This window comes from Dermochelys coriacea, chromosome 27 (assembly GCF_009764565.3).
Source record: "Dermochelys coriacea isolate rDerCor1 chromosome 27, rDerCor1.pri.v4, whole genome shotgun sequence".
NCBI lineage: Eukaryota > Metazoa > Chordata > Testudines > Dermochelyidae > Dermochelys > Dermochelys coriacea.
In genome coordinates, this window is record NC_050094.1 from 6,016,895 (window position 1) to 6,034,024 (window position 17,130).

At 48.1% G+C, this 17,130-nt stretch overlaps 3 long non-coding RNA genes across 4 annotated transcripts; all 3 read left to right on the top strand.

Moving 5' to 3' along the window:
- Window positions 1-4,830: 4,830 nt before the first annotated feature.
- On the top strand, window positions 4,831-16,457 carry LOC122457630. Of its 2 annotated transcripts, none has more exons than XR_006277268.1 (3): window positions 4,831-4,886; window positions 6,878-6,949; window positions 10,259-10,363. It is a non-coding gene; the product is annotated as an uncharacterized LOC122457630 (long non-coding RNA). The 2 variants fall into 2 exon arrangements; XR_006277267.1 differs by lacking the exon at window positions 10,259-10,363 and adding an exon at window positions 16,362-16,457 and having other exon boundaries at window positions 4,849-4,886.
- LOC122457628 lies at window positions 8,080-10,032 on the top strand. Its single transcript, XR_006277265.1, has 3 exons — window positions 8,080-8,152; window positions 9,343-9,447; window positions 9,966-10,032. It is a non-coding gene; the product is annotated as an uncharacterized LOC122457628 (long non-coding RNA).
- LOC122457629 lies at window positions 12,417-14,507 on the top strand. Its single transcript, XR_006277266.1, has 3 exons — window positions 12,417-12,517; window positions 13,158-13,229; window positions 14,378-14,507. It is a non-coding gene; the product is annotated as an uncharacterized LOC122457629 (long non-coding RNA).
- Window positions 16,458-17,130: the final 673 nt, after the last annotated feature.

Genomic DNA, 17,130 nt, shown 5'->3' on the forward strand with positions numbered 1-17,130 from the left:
TTAAACTCTCCACATAGGACGTAAGTAGTGTCCAGGCCCTCTGCACCTGGGAGAATTTCACCCAAATCCTCTGCTGCTTTGAGGGACAAACCAGCCAAGAGAGTTTATTTATTAGGCCCATTGCTAATAAATTTACTGAGCAAGGCAACAAGCAGATCCAATCGCAGCCTGTCCACACAGAAATCAGAGGTGTGATGGAGCACATGCACACCAACCCAAGGGTAGCTCTGATCTTTCTCGCCCCAATAACAATAGCAGTGAAGCCGCAGCAGTACAGGCTAGTCACTCGAGGACATACCCAGCATCCTGGCTGGGCTCGTACAGCCCAAGTGACTGCAGCTTCGTGGCTATCGTTATTCACACTAGCTAGATCAGAGCTAATGTGGGTCTGCCTACACGTGCTGCGATCACACCTTGGCTTGCAGAGCGGACGTACCCTTCTGTCCAGTGTCCAGTCAATGTTTTCCAGCCATGTGAAACCTCGCTAGGATTTTAGCGTTTAATCCTTTGTCTCTCGCCATCCAAGGGGACAGGGTTGCTACGAGTCACCTGGACTTCATTCTGGGCAACATGGGGATCTTTTTAACTGAAGAGGAGCTTCAGGAGGCGCTGAAGCACACGGAAATAGACGGTGAGCATTACAGACATCTCTGGAGACGCATGTGCTTTCGTACTGATGCTCGTCCCAAGAGGGAATTGGGTACATCTGTATAAAGGGATTTACTTCCCCTTGCTAGTGCAAACCAGGAGCCTCTCTTTGCTCAGTGCACTCTCACCCCATTCCTGTGGCACCATCAGCCAGATTTCCCTTTCCACGTGTATCCTCTGCACTTGAGTGGTTCTCAAGCCTCCTGCATGCTCCTTCTCTCACCAGGGCAGGAGTGGGCATGTTTGAGGACACACGAGCTTGTGTATGATCCTCATCACTTAGCAACATGTTCCCCTGTCAGGCTTCTCGCCACCTACTAGGCTGTAGTAAATAGGGTAGCTGCATAGCAGCACTCTCAGTAACACAGGATTTGTCCTTTGCATGTTTAACTCGCAGGACTCTGTGCCAGTCTGTCCCAGAATGTACATCTTCCAGGATGTCTTCTGGCGATGGAAATGCAGATAAATCCATTACAGCCACATCTAGGGCTCAGAAGAGCCTTTTCCCTCCTCTGCCTCTCATTTCCTTTCCCCTCCTGCTCACCCCAGGGATGGAGGGGAAAGAGAGGAGAATATTTTATACCACATGAAGTTAAAATATCTAATGCTAATTTCACTGGGCCCAGCCATCCCTTGCATTTCACCATGTGTAGCCATTCACGCCAGTGCAAATTGGGTGTGAAATGCTACCGGAATGACTGACAACCACTTTGCATCACAAGGGGCACAGGAGCATTGGGCTCAGTAACTTTCAATATTTGCACAAATTTAGGCCAAAATTTTCCATTCAACAAGAAATTCCAGCATTTCAGAAATATGGGTTTGTTCTAAACTGGAATGAAAAGTTGAAATTTGTTGCAGAACAGAAAATCCGAATGAATTCTATTAGAAACATTGGAAGATTTTGTCTCTCTAATGACAAATCACTTGGTTTTGATAATGCGAAAATGTTTTGGTTTTGATATGGTAAAAATATCCCTTTCAATAATGTCAAAACATATACTGTATTTTATTATATTTAATATTATATATACAATTAAATGAATATTTACTATAATAAAAAGTCTAAACAAAATGAATTGAAATGATAAAGTTGAAGCAAATGGTTTTACCTTATTGCTATGAAATGTTTTGATATTATTGAAACAAAATGAGAGTCAGAATTATTCATTTAGATGGTTTCCAATGGCAAATGTCCTTGAAATTGACATGTTCCCATGAACTGTTTTGATTTTGACAAAAGTGCCTTTTCCATTGGGAAAACTGTTCCCTGCGAATGTGCCAACCAGCTCTCCTGTTCTGCCTTTATCTCTGCCTGTCCTCCGCAGTGGAGGGGATGGTGAATTTGAGTGAATTCATGAAGAGTGTCCAGCGATTGTCCGAAGCTGAAGGTGAGTGACGACTGTTGAACGAAGATGGATGGTGGATGATGACCAGAAGGTGTCACTTGCTGTTCACCTTAGAGACTAACAAATTTATTAGAGCATAAGCTTTCGTGAGCTACAGCTCAAAGCTTATGATCTAATAAATTTGTTAGTCTCTAAGGTGCCACAAGTACTCCTTTTCTTTTTGCAAATACAGACTAACACGGCTGCTACTCTGAAACTTGCTGTTCAGTTTTAGTTGCCTGTCTCTGGGTGTATGTAAGACAATTCTATAGCATGCAATCTCCTGTGTCTTTTCTCTGTACATATTTCTCTGTGGTATGATTCAATGTGCTGAAGAGTTCTGAGTCACTGGACTGATAGATGGTGCAAAGATTGACTGGGCTGCATTCGTCCCTCTTAAGGGTATGTCTCCACTGCAAGCCAAAGGGTGGTTGCTGCCCCGGTAGATGTACCCAAACTAGCATGGCTTAAAAATAGCAGTGTAGAACCAGCAGCCAAGGCTTCAGCCAAGGCCCTACAAGCCCATCCAGGGTGCTGAAGCCCTTGCTGTTGTATCTACACTTCTGTTTTTAGCCATGAATGCAGGTAAAGCTAGCACGGGTATGTCTACCCACGCCACTGTAACCCCACTGATTGCAGTGTAGACACACCCACAGACAGGCCAGTCCTGATGTCTGAGCACAGGGTTAGGAAGAGGTGCTGGGGAATCAGTAGGTGTCACTCTCCCGTGGGTCTCAGCTTTTGTACTGCACGCGTCACCGTGGTATCTGCTTCACCACAGCCCTGGCGTGGTGTTAAAGGGTGCTGGAGGTGCTGACTTTCTGACCAGAACTAAAATCGAAGTCCTGCTGGAGCTGTGCAGTTCCTCCTCCCCCCGCGATTTCAGTTTGTGAGCTCTGGGCATGTCAAGGCCAGTCGTACAGCCACTACCCACAGAGCAGGGAGCTCTGGTCCAGGGAAACTTCATAGGATTATTAGCTGAGATTTTCAAAGTGGCCTAAGGGACTTAGAGGCACAGCTCCTATTGCAGTGAATGGCAGAACTGAAAACCTCAGCCACCCCCACTGTGGGTATGCCTCGGGGCCAAAACCTGCAAGGGATAGGGCGAGGCCTCAGAGGGATGAGAACCAGGGCAGTCTGAGTCAGGAATGCTGAGCGCCCGCCACTCCAGTTGACATCATTGGTGGGAACCTTTGGGCTTGATTCCTGTTTACACTGAGGTGGTTTTACACCACTCTGGTAGGGCAGAGGGGCCTTGAAATGAGTGTAAATAAAATGAACACCCACCTGGATGCCCTTTTACACCACCAGCAAGGTGGAAAGTGGCCTTAGGTCTCATCTACACACACTTCATGCACTGAGTTAACCGGTTTGGAAACTGATTAAGTTAAATCAATGCAGCCCCCTTGAGTGGACACTCTGAAATCCAACTGACAGGTTTCAGAGTAGCAGCCGTATTAGTCTGTATTCACAAAAAGAAAAGGAGTACTTGTGGCACCTTAGAGACTAACAAATTTATTAGAGCATAAGCTTTCGTGAGCTACAGCTCACTTCATCCAAATGCATCCGATGAAGTGAGCTGTAGCTCACGAAAGCTTATGCTCTAATAAATTTGTTAGTCTCTAAGGTGCCACAAGTACTCCTTTTCTTTTTTTTGAAATCCAACTGAGAGCCTTACACTGGTTTCCTTAAGTGGGTTTTTTTTTTTTTTTACTGACTTGTGCCCTGTTTCTGTATAGCTCTCTTAATCTGAAATAAAAGCATCCACACACAGGAGTTGCATCAGTCTAGAACAGGGGTCTCAAACACGTGGCCCGCAGGCCACATGCAGCCCATGGAGTTATTTCCTGCGACCTGCCCTAAGCACTGACTCCACTGGCAGCCAAGCTCCCCTCACCCCCGCCCCCCTTCCCCCTCCAAGTGTGCCACGTCCCTGCTGCTCTGCCTACCTCCCAGCGCTTCCCACTGCCAAACAGCTGTTTGGTGGCACTTAGGACTTTCCATGAGGGAGCGGGGAGGAGCGGGGCATGCTCAGGGGAGGAGGTGGAGAAGAGGCGGGGCTGGGGCAGGGATTTGGGGAAGGGGTTGGAATGGGGGTGGGGAAGGGGTGGGAAGAGGTGGGGCGGGGCAGGGCCTCATGGAAGGGGTGGAGTGGGGGCGGGGCCAGGGGTGGGGTTTTAACCGAAGTAATTCTAAAAGTAAATGCATGTTTTGTCGTTTGAGTGAGGTGCATTAGTGAGTGTTTATATTTTATTAAAACCCCTGTTGGCATTACAGTTTTTAAAAAGTTAATACATTGACTTTTAATAGCGTACTATATTACTCTTCATTTTTTTCATTTTTGACTATACTTTTGTATCGTTGTATGAAAAGGTGTCAGTGATGCGGCCCTCGGGCCAATGTGCTAGTCCTCATGTGGCCCTCGTGGTGATTTGAGTTTGAGATCCCTGGTTTAGAAGCTGACTTTGCTACATCAGTGCACAGATTGTGTGTATGCCAGCGCTTGCATCTGTTATGTTTTGCACACCTCTACTCCTGACTTTACACGGCCATGAAAAAAATCTCATGCCAGAATAGGAGCATTCAGTGACCTGGCTAACTCTGTGCTGGATAAAGGCCTTCCGAGCCCCTGGATTTCCCATCTAGTGTCAGATGGATAACGCTTCCAGCATTTACTGTCATGAACCGGTGCACAGAATGACGTCTTCCTCAGAGTTATGCATTCTTTCCCCCCTCTATCCAAAGGGGAAAAGGTTGATGTCGATAACCTAGACTCCATTCTAGCCAACATGGGGATTCATTTAATTGATGAGGAGTTTCAGAAGGCGCTGGGGGGTGTTACTCGTGGTGGTGAATAAGGTGGCATGTCCTTCTTTGTTCTTCAGTGGAATCTCTGCTGGAGCTGGGAGGGAAGGGGAGGGGTGCACACATGCAGGTTGTCAGTGAACGGGACTTGGGCAGTCGGGCTTAGCCCTGGTCTACACTGGGGGGGATTGAGCTAAGTTGCGTAACTTCAGCTACGTGAATAACATAGCTGAAGTTGACGTACTTAGATCGACTTACCATGGTGTCTTCACCGCGGTGAGTCGACTGCTGCCGCTCCCCCGTTGACGCCGCGTGCACCTCTCATGGCAGTGGAGTACAGGAGTCCATGGGAGAGAGCGCTCGGGGATCGATTTATCGACTAGACTAGACTAGACACGATAAATCGATCCCTGCTGGATCGCTCTCTGCCCGCTGATCCGACGAGTAGTGAAGACATACCCTTAGTGGTTGGGGAGGAGTCAGTCATCAGGAATCGGAGCCCAGGGTCAGAGCCGGAATCAGAAGTCAGGAATCGACGCCAAGGGGCAGGACCGGGTCACCTGGATGATGTATCCCAGCAGATTAGGAGCTGCTGCAATGAATCACACAGACACAGTGTATCATTTTAAAGTAAGATTCCCCGGACGGCTGGTTTAATAGTGTAGCTTGCAGAACACAGCCTGCAGTGTAGCTAACGGCACTCTCTAAACCCAACCGAAACTGGAGTGGACTGACGTGACCCGGACTCCGGACTCTCTAAGACCAGCACGGACCACAGAGTGGATTCTCCACAAACGCTACGGCACAGTGAAGCCAGGCTGGGGCCACGGCAGGAGCAGGAGCTATCACAATCCTCAGCAAATGCTTTGGAGCCGCTGTTGAGCTGCTGCTGGGCTTCGGAGCTTGGTTGTCCGGAACCTGGCTCTGCCGCAGGCCCTGATTCCAGGGTTGTGCATGTGCACGAGTGTTCTGACAAGCGCACGTGTGTGGGTACAGGATGTACACACGCACACACACACATGTCAGAACAGGCAGGGCTGGTGTCAGTCTGCCTAAGGGATAGCTGATCTATTTCAGCTCAAACCCTCCACTGTGTGGGGGATGATCCCCTCTGGGATTGTTCACTTTTAGTCTCTTTCCCATGTTTCCATAAGTCCCATTTCCTCTTCTCCTAGCACGTATTGTTGGCACATTTCCTGCTTTTCAATATGGAGGGACAGCAATGTGAATAAATCACTGAACCCCCCTGCCTCGAGACACAGAGATCTCGCCCCCTTTCCCAGCCCCACCTCGCTGTCAGGTAAAATGAACTGGGAAAATCCCGATTTCCATTTGCAAATTTTCATGGGTTTTAGTACTAAATACACAATGGGTCTGAGTCACCCCTCACTGACACTAGGGCAAATCCTTCCTGCACTGGCTGCAGTGGAGTTACTCCTGATTTACCCTTGTCTGAGATCAGAAATGGGCCCAAGTCCTTTCGCGTCTTTGTCTGCAAAAATTCCCATGAACATCACCAGGCTTTGGATCTGGTCCTTGGAGCATCTGGCTGAGACTGGGACATGCAAAGCCAGTGCAAAAAGGCCCCAAGGTGAATGTGAATTATATTTACACTCACTTTAAAGCTTTCCTTATGCTGCCAGAGCAATGTATATAGGCCACGGCCTTTGGGCATGTCTGCTCTTGGAGCTGGGGGTTTGATTCCTGGCTGGAAGAGAAATACTCACACTAGCTCTCATGGAATGTGAGAGAAATACTCTTACTCGTGCTAAAAATAGAGTATAGCCGTGGTAGCACAAGGGATGGGAGGAGCTAGTGACCTGGAGTACTGGGCTGGGGTCTCAGACAGGTACATACTCAGGGGGCTAGCCACTCCTGCTGGTTGTGCCGCCGTGGTCACACCCAGTTCTTAGCACGCTAGCTCAGTCAGCGCTGGCATGAGTCTGTCTCCTCCAGCCAGGAATCACTCCCCCAGTGCCAGCTGCAGACGTAGCCTCTATCTTGCCATCTGTCTCTGATCTGCGTTTCATCTGCAGCGGACAGAAAGGTGGATTTGAAACACTTTATGGAGAGCGTGATGGGCACCCAGCGGCCTTCCTGGTGTGAAAGTAAGTCAGGGCTACTGCAACCCAAGTGGCTAAGGACGTGTGGGTGGACAAAGCTGCGTGTCAATGGAACAGTCACTACACCTGTCAGCATGACATTCCACGCGTGTGGGTGGCACTGGATTCCTGCTTTGTGATTGGCTGGAAATGTTGCCTCAGTACTGAGACCCATGTGGCTGGTGGCACAAAGATTCACACATGCTGGGATTTTCAAAGTGACCTCAAGGAGTTAGGGTTCGACCTGGGAGTCGATGGGCATTGGCATCTAATGCCCTGGGGCACATTTGAAAATCCAGGCCCAAATGGCAGCCTCCTCTGAACTGGGGACATTCAGCACTTTGTGGGATGTGGTACTAAGACAGCCCAGAACCAGTACCCCTGCATGGTTCCATCTTTGGGAAGAGTCATTTAAAGGCACAGCCGAGCCCCAGCCCCTGAGGTTCATACACCATTATTACTTTCTTCTTTCTCTGGCAAACCTTTCAAAACTCACTCTGTGTTCTTTGCGGGAGGGGGGACCCTGAAATCAGCAGAATTGACAATGAGGGTTTGAAATCCTGCTTGTGCGTTGTGCTTGTCAAAACCCAGTGGTGTGATGTGTGCACAATAGGCAACAGAGACAATCAATCTGTTTAAAATAAATCCTGGGCCCAGATTCTGTTCCCACTTACAAAGGGGTAAATCTAAGTCATGCCACTGCCAACAGCGGACCGACGGACTGATTCCCATTTACATTAAGGCAGCTTTAACCCACCTTGGCAGTTTAAAGGAGCCTTAAAGTTGGATTACATTTATATTTGCACCCCCAATTAGAAGACTTTAAAGTGACCATAGTGTAAATGAGAATCTGACTTAGGGAGGGTTCATCTGGATTGACACGCCTGGAAAGGGGATCATGATCTGACCCTTTTAAATGTCATACCCTCCCTTTTCCGATCCTAGAACTCTGACCCCTTTCAAGAATTCCAGCCATTTTTCTTTTAGAAAGAAGAAAGTTCTTAGTCACTTATGTGAAAGTGTCTCCGTCCAGTGCTAACCCACCTGAACTACAGCAATCGGGTCAATTCCCATCTGTCTCTGTATTCTTCAGTGTGTGTTGCTTCCTTTAACTCTGAGCTGTGCTTTATCTTGCAGCCAATAGGAAGGTGAATTTGGGCGAATTTATGAAGAGGGTGAAGACTATCCAGAAATTGCCCCCAGGTGTGGGTAAGTGAGAAGCTAATAATACAGATGGATAGATGGGACTGCACTGAATGAGGCAGGAGACACATGCGGGGGAAAGTGCTATGTGATCAGGTAATTAAAGGCTATCTCCTAATGAATCCACATAAGGGGGCAGAGTTAAGGTTACTTAAGCAACCTCAATTGCTGCTTTCCTCACTCTAGAGTATCTGACTTAGTAACCTTAGGCTTTGATCTTGTAAATATGCACAGGCTCCGACTCACTCGCATGAAGTCTCAGTGAAGTCACGGGATGAAGTTAAGCATAAGCTTTAGTGTTTGTGGGATTGGGGGCTTAACAGTGTACCTTTAACTGAAGTTTTTGAATGTAGCAATAATAATCCGTGTGATACATTAGTGAGCTCTCCAGGATACAAACCTGAGAGAAACCGTGCTCACAGATAACTACTTATCTAAAATGTAGGGGCTGTGCTGTGTGAAACAATGGAGTCAGTTAACTATCTTGGAATAATTAGCCAGAAGGGCAGGATTTTTAATGGGTGGATTCTTTCCACTTCAGGTTTTTTCTTGATCATGTTGAGAGTTTTTGATTTATTCGGTGCCTAACTTGGATAGCATATGATAAGTTCTCTGTGGATTTGCAAAGAGGCCGAACAATTTCAGTGCCAGCCTAAGGACACCAGAGAAACACTACCATGTTGTCAAACATAATGAGTAACCAGCACAGAGAGCCAAATCCCTGCAGTAACTCCCTTAGACTTCAGTGGAATTGCACCACCAGCTCATAGACTTTTAATGTTTCAGTATCACTTACCACATAGCACAGACAGGAAGGATGGTTTGGTGGCTAAAGGATAGATCTGGAAGCCAAGACACCAGGCCTGCACTCCCCACCTCTGCTGCAAACTTTGAGCCAATCGTCTAATGATGTGTGACCTTGAAAAATCACTTAAACGTTCTGTGCCTCAGTTTCCCTTCCCAGGGTGAGAGTGAGATTTATTTGACAAATGTGTGGAAAGGGCTTTGAGATCCTCACATAGAAGGTGCTAGAGAAAGACAAAGGATTATTGATATTATTTCTATATCATCAAATCTCTCGCACGTCCTGGCTGCCCAAAGGGGAATAGTGCCTAGCTTAGTTGTGGGGGATGACTGTTATATGTACAAATCATGAACCAGTGCGGATTCCAGTGTTATTTTCTCTCCGTTCCCAGAGGACAAAGTGGATGTGGGGAACCTGGACTCTGTCCTGGCCAGCATGGGGATCCATTTAACCCAGGAGGAGCTGCAGCAGGCACTGAAGCACAGCCCGGTTGACAGTGAGCATGTCCACTCCCACTCTGCCTCCGTTTGTGTTGTCAGAGCCCCTTGTGTGGGTCGAGGCCTCCTGCTGCTAACATGGTGGTGGGGGTGGCTGCTCCTTCCTAGAACTACCTGGGCATGTCAAAGGTGCTAACTCTACCCTCGCCTCACCCATCTCCCCCCTTACACCCTCAGGCTGCTCTCTCTTGCAGCCAGCTCTTATGGCCTCAGTTGGGTAACTGGGAACAACCAGAACGTTGAAGTTCCCAGGCCATGGCCCTTCCCCTCCAGTTATTCCCCACATATGCCTTCTGTGCAGGAGGCTGCAGTGGGGCAGGACCATAGAGCCAGAACCCCATGTGGCCATTTCCTGTGTCCCCAGAGGTTCCCAAGTAGCTGGAAGCTGCCTTTGTGACATGGGGGTGCTATAATGCAGGAGGAACAGAACCTGGAATCCCAGGCCCCACTCGCTCAGCTGCTTCCCTGCCCATGTCCAGGTCCGGCCCTTGTCTCTGAGTGGTGCTTTCCCTTGCAGGAGACGGCAAAGTCGGCCTGAGTGCGTTTATGAAGAGCGTGATGAATACGCGGAGACCGTCCCAGGCGGAGAGTAAGTGAGAACAGACGTGCTTTCTCAGCACGCAAAGCTGATGTGTCCCCACCCTGACACTTGGAGAGGGGTGTTGATGCGGTTAAAGTAGTACGCAGAGGGACTTGCATATTCTTTGCCCCAACCAACCCTGAGGTCCTCACTCCATTATTATGTCCACTCCGTGGACTCAGTCAAGCTGCCCCATGGACTAAACTGTACATCTTTCCCATGTGTCCTAGGGGATAAAGTGGATCTCCAGAACCTGGATGACATCCTGGGTAGCATGGGGGTCCATTTAGCCAGTGAGGAGCTGCAAGCGGCGCTGAAACATGTGACTGTTGATGGTTGGTATTTCAAATCTTGCCCTGCATTCTCTAGTGGGGGGCTTGAAATCAGCAGAAATGATGGTGAGCATTGGAAACCCTGCATTCCTCAGTTTTTCCATGTAGAATGAAGGAAGTTCTAAGTAAATTATGGCAATTTATCTCCTTTCTGTGCTAATCAACCTGAATTTCAGCTGATCAACCTGCCCCTCAGCCTCTGTGTTCTTTAGTGTCTGTCATTTCCTGTGACTCTGAGCTGTGCTTTACCTTGTAGCTGACAGGAAGGTGAATTTGGGCAAATTTATGAAGGCGGTGAGGACTGTCCAGAAATTGCCCACAGGGGAAGGTGAGTGACCATCTAATAATCCAGAGAGAGGTTAGAAGGGAGTGACCTGAATGAGGCTGGTGTCCTCTGGAAAAAATAAGGTGTCATCATGTAGTTAAAAACCACCTTTTAATGAATCTGCACAAGGGGCAGAATTAAGGTTACACCAGAGCCCTTAATTCTGGCCCTTCCTCACTCTTGAGTGCCTGACTTTGTAACCTTAGGCCCTGATCCTGCAAACATGCACTGGCTTTGCTTTTCTCATGTGAAGTCTCCTTGAAGTAAAGTTAAGTACTGTTTGTAGTGTAGGGGGTTGTAATAGCATTCATTTACCAGAGGATTTTGTATATAGTAATAATAATAATACTTGTTTCAGAGTAGCAGGTGTGTTAGTCTGTATCTGCAAAAAGAAAAGGAGGACTTGTGGCACCGTAGAGACTAACAAATTTATTTGAGCATAAGATTTCGTGAGGAATGCATCCGATGAAGTAAGCTGTAGCTCACGAAAGGTTATGCTCAAATAAATTTGTTAGTCTCTAAGGTGCCACAAGTCCTCCTTTTTTTTTTTTAATAATACTTGTGATATGCTAGTGAACTGTCAAGGATACAAAGCCCAGAGGGATTGTGTTTACCAATAACTCGTCATCTAGGACAGATTACTATTATTATTATATTATGATTCATATATTGCCAAATCTCTCTCTCATCCTGGCTGCACGTAGGGGAGTAATGCATAGTTTAGTTGTCTGGGATGATTGTTAAACATTCAGGTACTGAGCCAGTGCAGATTCCAATATTTTCTCTCTTTTCGCAGAGGACAAAGTGGATGTGGGGAACCTGGACTCCATCCTGGCCAACATGGGGATCCATTTAACCCAGCAGGAGCTGCAGGAGGTGCTGAAGCACAGCCGCGTTGACAGTGAGCATGTCCCCCACTCTGGCTCTGTTTGTGCTGCCGGAGCTGTTGTCAGAGCCCCGTTGTGTAGGGCGAGGGCTCCTGCTGCCAACGTGGTGGTGGGCAGAAGCACTGGGGGAGTCTGCTCCCTCCTAGTGCTGCCTGGGCTTGTCAAAGGTGCTAACCCCACCCTCACCTCACCTCAGCTGCTCTTCCTCTTTAGATCTAAATGCTGCTCTCGCTTACACCCAGCTTTTTTGTCCTCAAGGGGGCAGCTCGGAACGGCTAGAGTGTGAAGATTCCCATGCCATGCCCCTTCCCCTCCTGCTATTCCCCCCCACCCCTCTCTATAGGAGGCTGCAGTGGGGCAGGGCCATACAGCCCGAACCCTATGTGGCCACTTCCTCAGTGTGCAGGGATTCCTGGGTAGCTGGAAGCTGCCTTTGGGCCACGGAAGTGCTATAAAACAGGAGGAACCGAACCCAGAACCCCAGGCCCCACTCGCTCAGCTGCCCATGTCCTTTTGTGGCCTTTGTCTCTGAGTGTTGCCTTCCCTTACTTACAGCAGATGGCAAAGTCAGCCTGAGTGCTTTTATGGAGAGCATGATGAGTACACGGAGACCATCCCAGGCCCAGAGTAAGTGAGTACAGACGCTCTCTCTGCACATTCATTATTGGTGTGTCCCTGCCAAGACTGTAGGAGACAGGTGTACATGAGAGTTAAAGCAGGGGGACCTTGCCCATTCTCTGCACAAGCCAAACCCTGAGGTCCTTACTCCATTATTACCCTCTCCTCACTCAGGCAAAGCTCCCCATGTACTAAATTATCGGTCTTTTCCATGTAATTTAGGAGACAACGTTTATATCCAGAACCTGGACTACATCCTGGACAGCAAGGGGGTCCATTTAACCAATGAGGAGCTGCAAGAGGTGCTGAAACATTTGACCGTTGATGGTGGGTATTGCAAACCACACTGTTTTTGGTGGGGCTTGAAGTCAGCAGAATTGATGGGGAACCTTGGAAATCTTGCTGTGTATTCGTGCTGTGTGCTTGTCAGAAGACAGTGGTGAGATGTGTGCACAATACAGACAAGGGACAATCAATCCTAGCCTCAGCTTCTTCTCCCACTTACGCCGTGTAAATCTGGCGTAACCCCACTGATGCCAGTGAACTGATTGACTGATGGCCATTTACACAAAGGCCAATTTCCCCCGTCCTCGCAGTGTGAAGGGGCCTTAAAGTCAGATTGAATTATATGTGTACACTGACTAAAGTAATGTGAAATGACCAATGTGTAAATGAGACTCTGCTCCAATGGAGTTAATCTGGATTTACGTCACTGGATACAGGAGCAGGATCTTGCCCTTTGAATGTCGTGCCCACCCGTTCCCAGTCCCAGCACTGTGACCCTTTGCCAGGATTCCATCCAGTTTCTGTTTCAAATGAAGATAGTTCAAAGCAACTTATGTGGAAGTGTGTCTTCCAGTGCTACCTTACCTGAACTATAGCAGTGAGCTCAATGCTGCTCTGCCTCTTTGTCCTTCTGTGTGTGTTTGTCATTTCCTTTGACCCTGAGCTGTGCTTTACCTTGCAGCTGACGGAAAGGTGAATATGGGTAAATTTATGAAGGAGGTGAAAAATGTCCAGAAATTGTCCCTGGAAGGAGGTGAGTGAGAGTCTAATAATACAGATGGGTGGTAGATGAACGTAGTCTTAATGATGCAGGAGCCCTTTGGGGAAAAAAGTGTTATGTTATTGTGTGATTAAAGACATTTCCTAATGAAGCCACACAAGGGGGCAGAGTTAAGGTTACATCAGCAACCTTAATTATGGCCGTTTTAACTCTTGAGTACATGACTTTGTAAACTTAGGCCTTGATCCTGCAAATGGGCACAGACTTGACTTCTCACATTAAGTCTCATTGAAATCTCATGGGTACCATCCATTAGTGTTTGTGGGATTGGGACCCTATTAGCGTTCTTTTACCAGAGGTTTTCATACGTAATAATAATACTTGTAGTGCGTGACTAAGCTCTCAAGGATACAAAACTAAAAGAAACTGCTCTAACGGACAACTACTTATCTACGATATTTTGGCTTGAAATAAAGGATTCAGTCAACTATCATGAAAAATTAATTAGAAGGGCAAGATTCTTAATGGATTGTATTTTTTCCACTTCATGCTTTTTCTTAATGATGTTAGGAGTTCTTGCTTTATTAGGTGCACAAACTGCATAACTTACAATACATTCTGTGTATTTGCTGATATCCAGGATGCTTTAAATGCCATCGTAAAGGATGTCAAAGAGGATAAGGGGTTTGTGACTAAATATGTTGCAGAATTTTTCTAACATAGTAAATTAGGCATGTGTAGGGCTAAATTCAGCCCTGCTATTACTCCCCTTGGCTTCTGGGGCATTACACCACTATCTCATAATAGTGAGAGAGGTTTCAGAGTTATTTAGCAAATCGTGTACAGAGTGAAAGAATTGTTTTGCCCATATGGATAGGTCACCAGGCCAAGGAACTTGGGTTCTCTTCCAACCGCTGCTGCAAACTCTTGAGCAAAACTCTTTGTGTCAGGAACTAATAATTTAGTCTGTCTGTGCCTCAGTTTCCCCTCCTGTAAAATGGAGATAATTCTTCCCTGTTTCCCAGGGCAAGTGTAAGATGTATTTCACTAATCTGTGTGAAATGGTTTTAGATAGTCAGATGGAAGGAATGTTGTTGTTATATTGTCAACTCTCCATCCCCATCCTAGCTGCACGTAGCAGAATAATGCCTAGTTCAGTTGTTCAAAATGTTTCTTTAAAGACCAAGTGCGGTCTCCATCGCCAGAGGACAAAGTGGATGTGGGGAACCTGGACTCTGTGCTGGCCAACATGGGGATCCGTTTAACCCAGGAGGAGATGCAGGAGGCGCTGAAGCACAGCCCGGTTGACAGTGAGCATGTCCCCCACTCTGGCTCCCACTCTGTCTTCATTTGTGTTGTCAGAGCCCCGTTGTGTGGATCGAGGCCTCCTGCTGCCAACGTGGTGGTGGGGGAGGCTGCTCCATCAGCTTGTCAAAGGAGTTAACCCCACCCATGCCTCACCTCAGCCATCTTCCTCCTTAGACCCTCAGGCTGCTCTCACTTACGCCCAGCTTTTATGGCCTCAAGGGGGCAGCTGGGAACAACCACAGCATTGAGGTTCTCTGGTCATGCCCCTTTCCCTCCAGCTATTCCCTGCATAAGCCCTCTGTACAGGAGGCTGCAGTGGGGCAGTGACATAAAGCCATTGCCCCATGTGGCCATTTCCTCTGTGGACAAGGGTTCCCTGATGGCTGGAGGCTGTCTTTGTCACATGGAAGCGGTGTAAAGCAGGAGGAACAGAGCCCAGAACCTGAGGCCCAGCTTGCACAGCTGCTTCCCTGCCCATGGCCGTGTCCAGCCCTTGTCTCTGAGTGGTGCTTTCCCTTGCAGGTGATGGCAGAGTTGACCTGAGTGCATTTATGAAGAGCGTGATGAGTAGGCGGAGACCGTCCCGGGCTGAAAGTAAGTGAGAACAACTGCTCTTTCTCCACATCCATCCCTGGTGTGCTCTGTTCTGGGGAAAGCCCGGTGTGGGTGCCCTCCTGCGTCTGACCTCAGCAGCACTTGCAGATCCCTTATCATTGTAAAATCAGTTATTCTGAAAACCCCGAAGTAAAACAGCAGCTCTTCAATCCCATTCTCCGGTCCCTCACCTGAGCTTTATTAGCCACTCAGTCTCAGTTCCTTTCGCCTCTTCCAGGCCCCCACTTTCCAGGCCATCCACCTGAGAGTCCCAACACCCTCTCTCTCCCACGAGTCTTCTCCAGTAGCCCAAAGTCAGGTCTCCTCCTAGAGGCCTCCCTGCAATGTTCCACTCCCTGGCTGCCTGCTCTGTAAGTCTAATCCCTGCTCCTGGGGATCTTTCTCCAGAGTCAACCCCTCCTGGGCCCCGTATGGTCTGACCAAGCTGGTTCTTCCCCTCATTCTTCAGGGCCTCTGCATGAGCCTTCCTGCAGTTTGCCAGGGATCCCCAGCTCTCGCCAGCCCTCCCAACAGGTTTCCTCAGAATGCGTCACCGACAGCTCCCCGTTACTGCTCTCCTTCAGGCCTCTTGCAGCTCTTTCCTCGGGGAACTCTCTGCCACTGTGCCTTTCTCTCCTATGTTCCCAGCATCAGTCTGTGCTGCATTGTAAGCCCCGGGTTAGTAGAACATACGTTAGCAGCCCCTGGCTTTGTTAGCCTAGGAGTCCCCAGGTTAGGAACTGTTGAACCCTGGGTTCCAGTGTCTACACTGCATTATGTTGGCCTGAGTCCAACCCACCCATATCCCAGACTTCCTAGCACTCTCCAAAAACATGGCTGCTTTAGCCCTTTGCTCATGGTGCAGGGTGGGTAAACTTAACTGTCCTGAGAACAAAGTAAGTCTGCCTGGGGGATTGTGGGATATTTTTGGCAAACTCCCAGAGCACACATTCAGTGGGGCTGCATCTATACTGCAAAGCTATAGGGCTTGAACCCTGGATCCCAGCTTGGCTCAGGCTCTGACCATCCACCACGATGGGCTGCTGGGTCCAAGCCCTGGGTTAGCACCATTTGTGTGTAGACAGAAGAGGGGGTTAGGCTTGAGCCTGACTTTAAATGACAGTGTAGACATGGCCTCTGACAGCTCTCACCTGTGTCTTCCTGACATTCTTTCTCTGTCGACCCACTATATGTTATTACTCTTTCCTTACTCTGGCAAAACTCCCCATTGACTAAATTAGACCTCTTTCCCGTGTATCCCAGGGGATAAGGTTGATCTCCAGAACCTGGACTCCATCCTGGACAGAATGGGAGCCCATTTAACCAATGAGGAGCTGCAAGAAGCATTGAAACATGTGACTGTTGATGGTTTGTATTGCAAATCTTGCTCTGTGTTCTCCAGGAGGGGGCATGAAATCAGCACAAATGGATGGAGAGCGTTGGAAACCCTGCTGCATGCATGATTTATGCGTGTAAAAAGAAGTAATGTGATGTGTACACAATAGAGACAAGGGACAGTTGATCCAAGGCCCAGATTCTGCTCCCATTTACACTGTTGTAAATCTAGGTAATGCCACCATCACCAATGGATTGATTGACTGGGTCTCATTTACACTAAGGCCACTTTATCCTATCCTGGCAATGTAAAGTGGTCTTAAGGTAGGACACATTTATATTTTTGCACCACATCTAGAACAGTGTAAAGTGATCATTGTGTAAATGAGAACTGGGTCCAACAGGATTAATCTGTATTCACACCAGTGCAAGTGGGCTCAGGATATGGCCACTTGAATTTCATAAGAATGGCCAGATGGGGTCAGACCAATGGTGCACCTAGCCCAGTATCCTGTCTTCTGACAGTGGCCAGTGCCAGATTCTTCAGAGGGAGTGAACAGAACAGGCAATCATCAAGTGATCCATCCCCAGTCATCCTCTCCCAGCCTCTGGCAATTAGAGGCTAGGGACACCCGTCCATCTTGGCTAATAGCCATTATTGAACCTATCCTCCATCCTTCATACCCTCCCTTTTCTG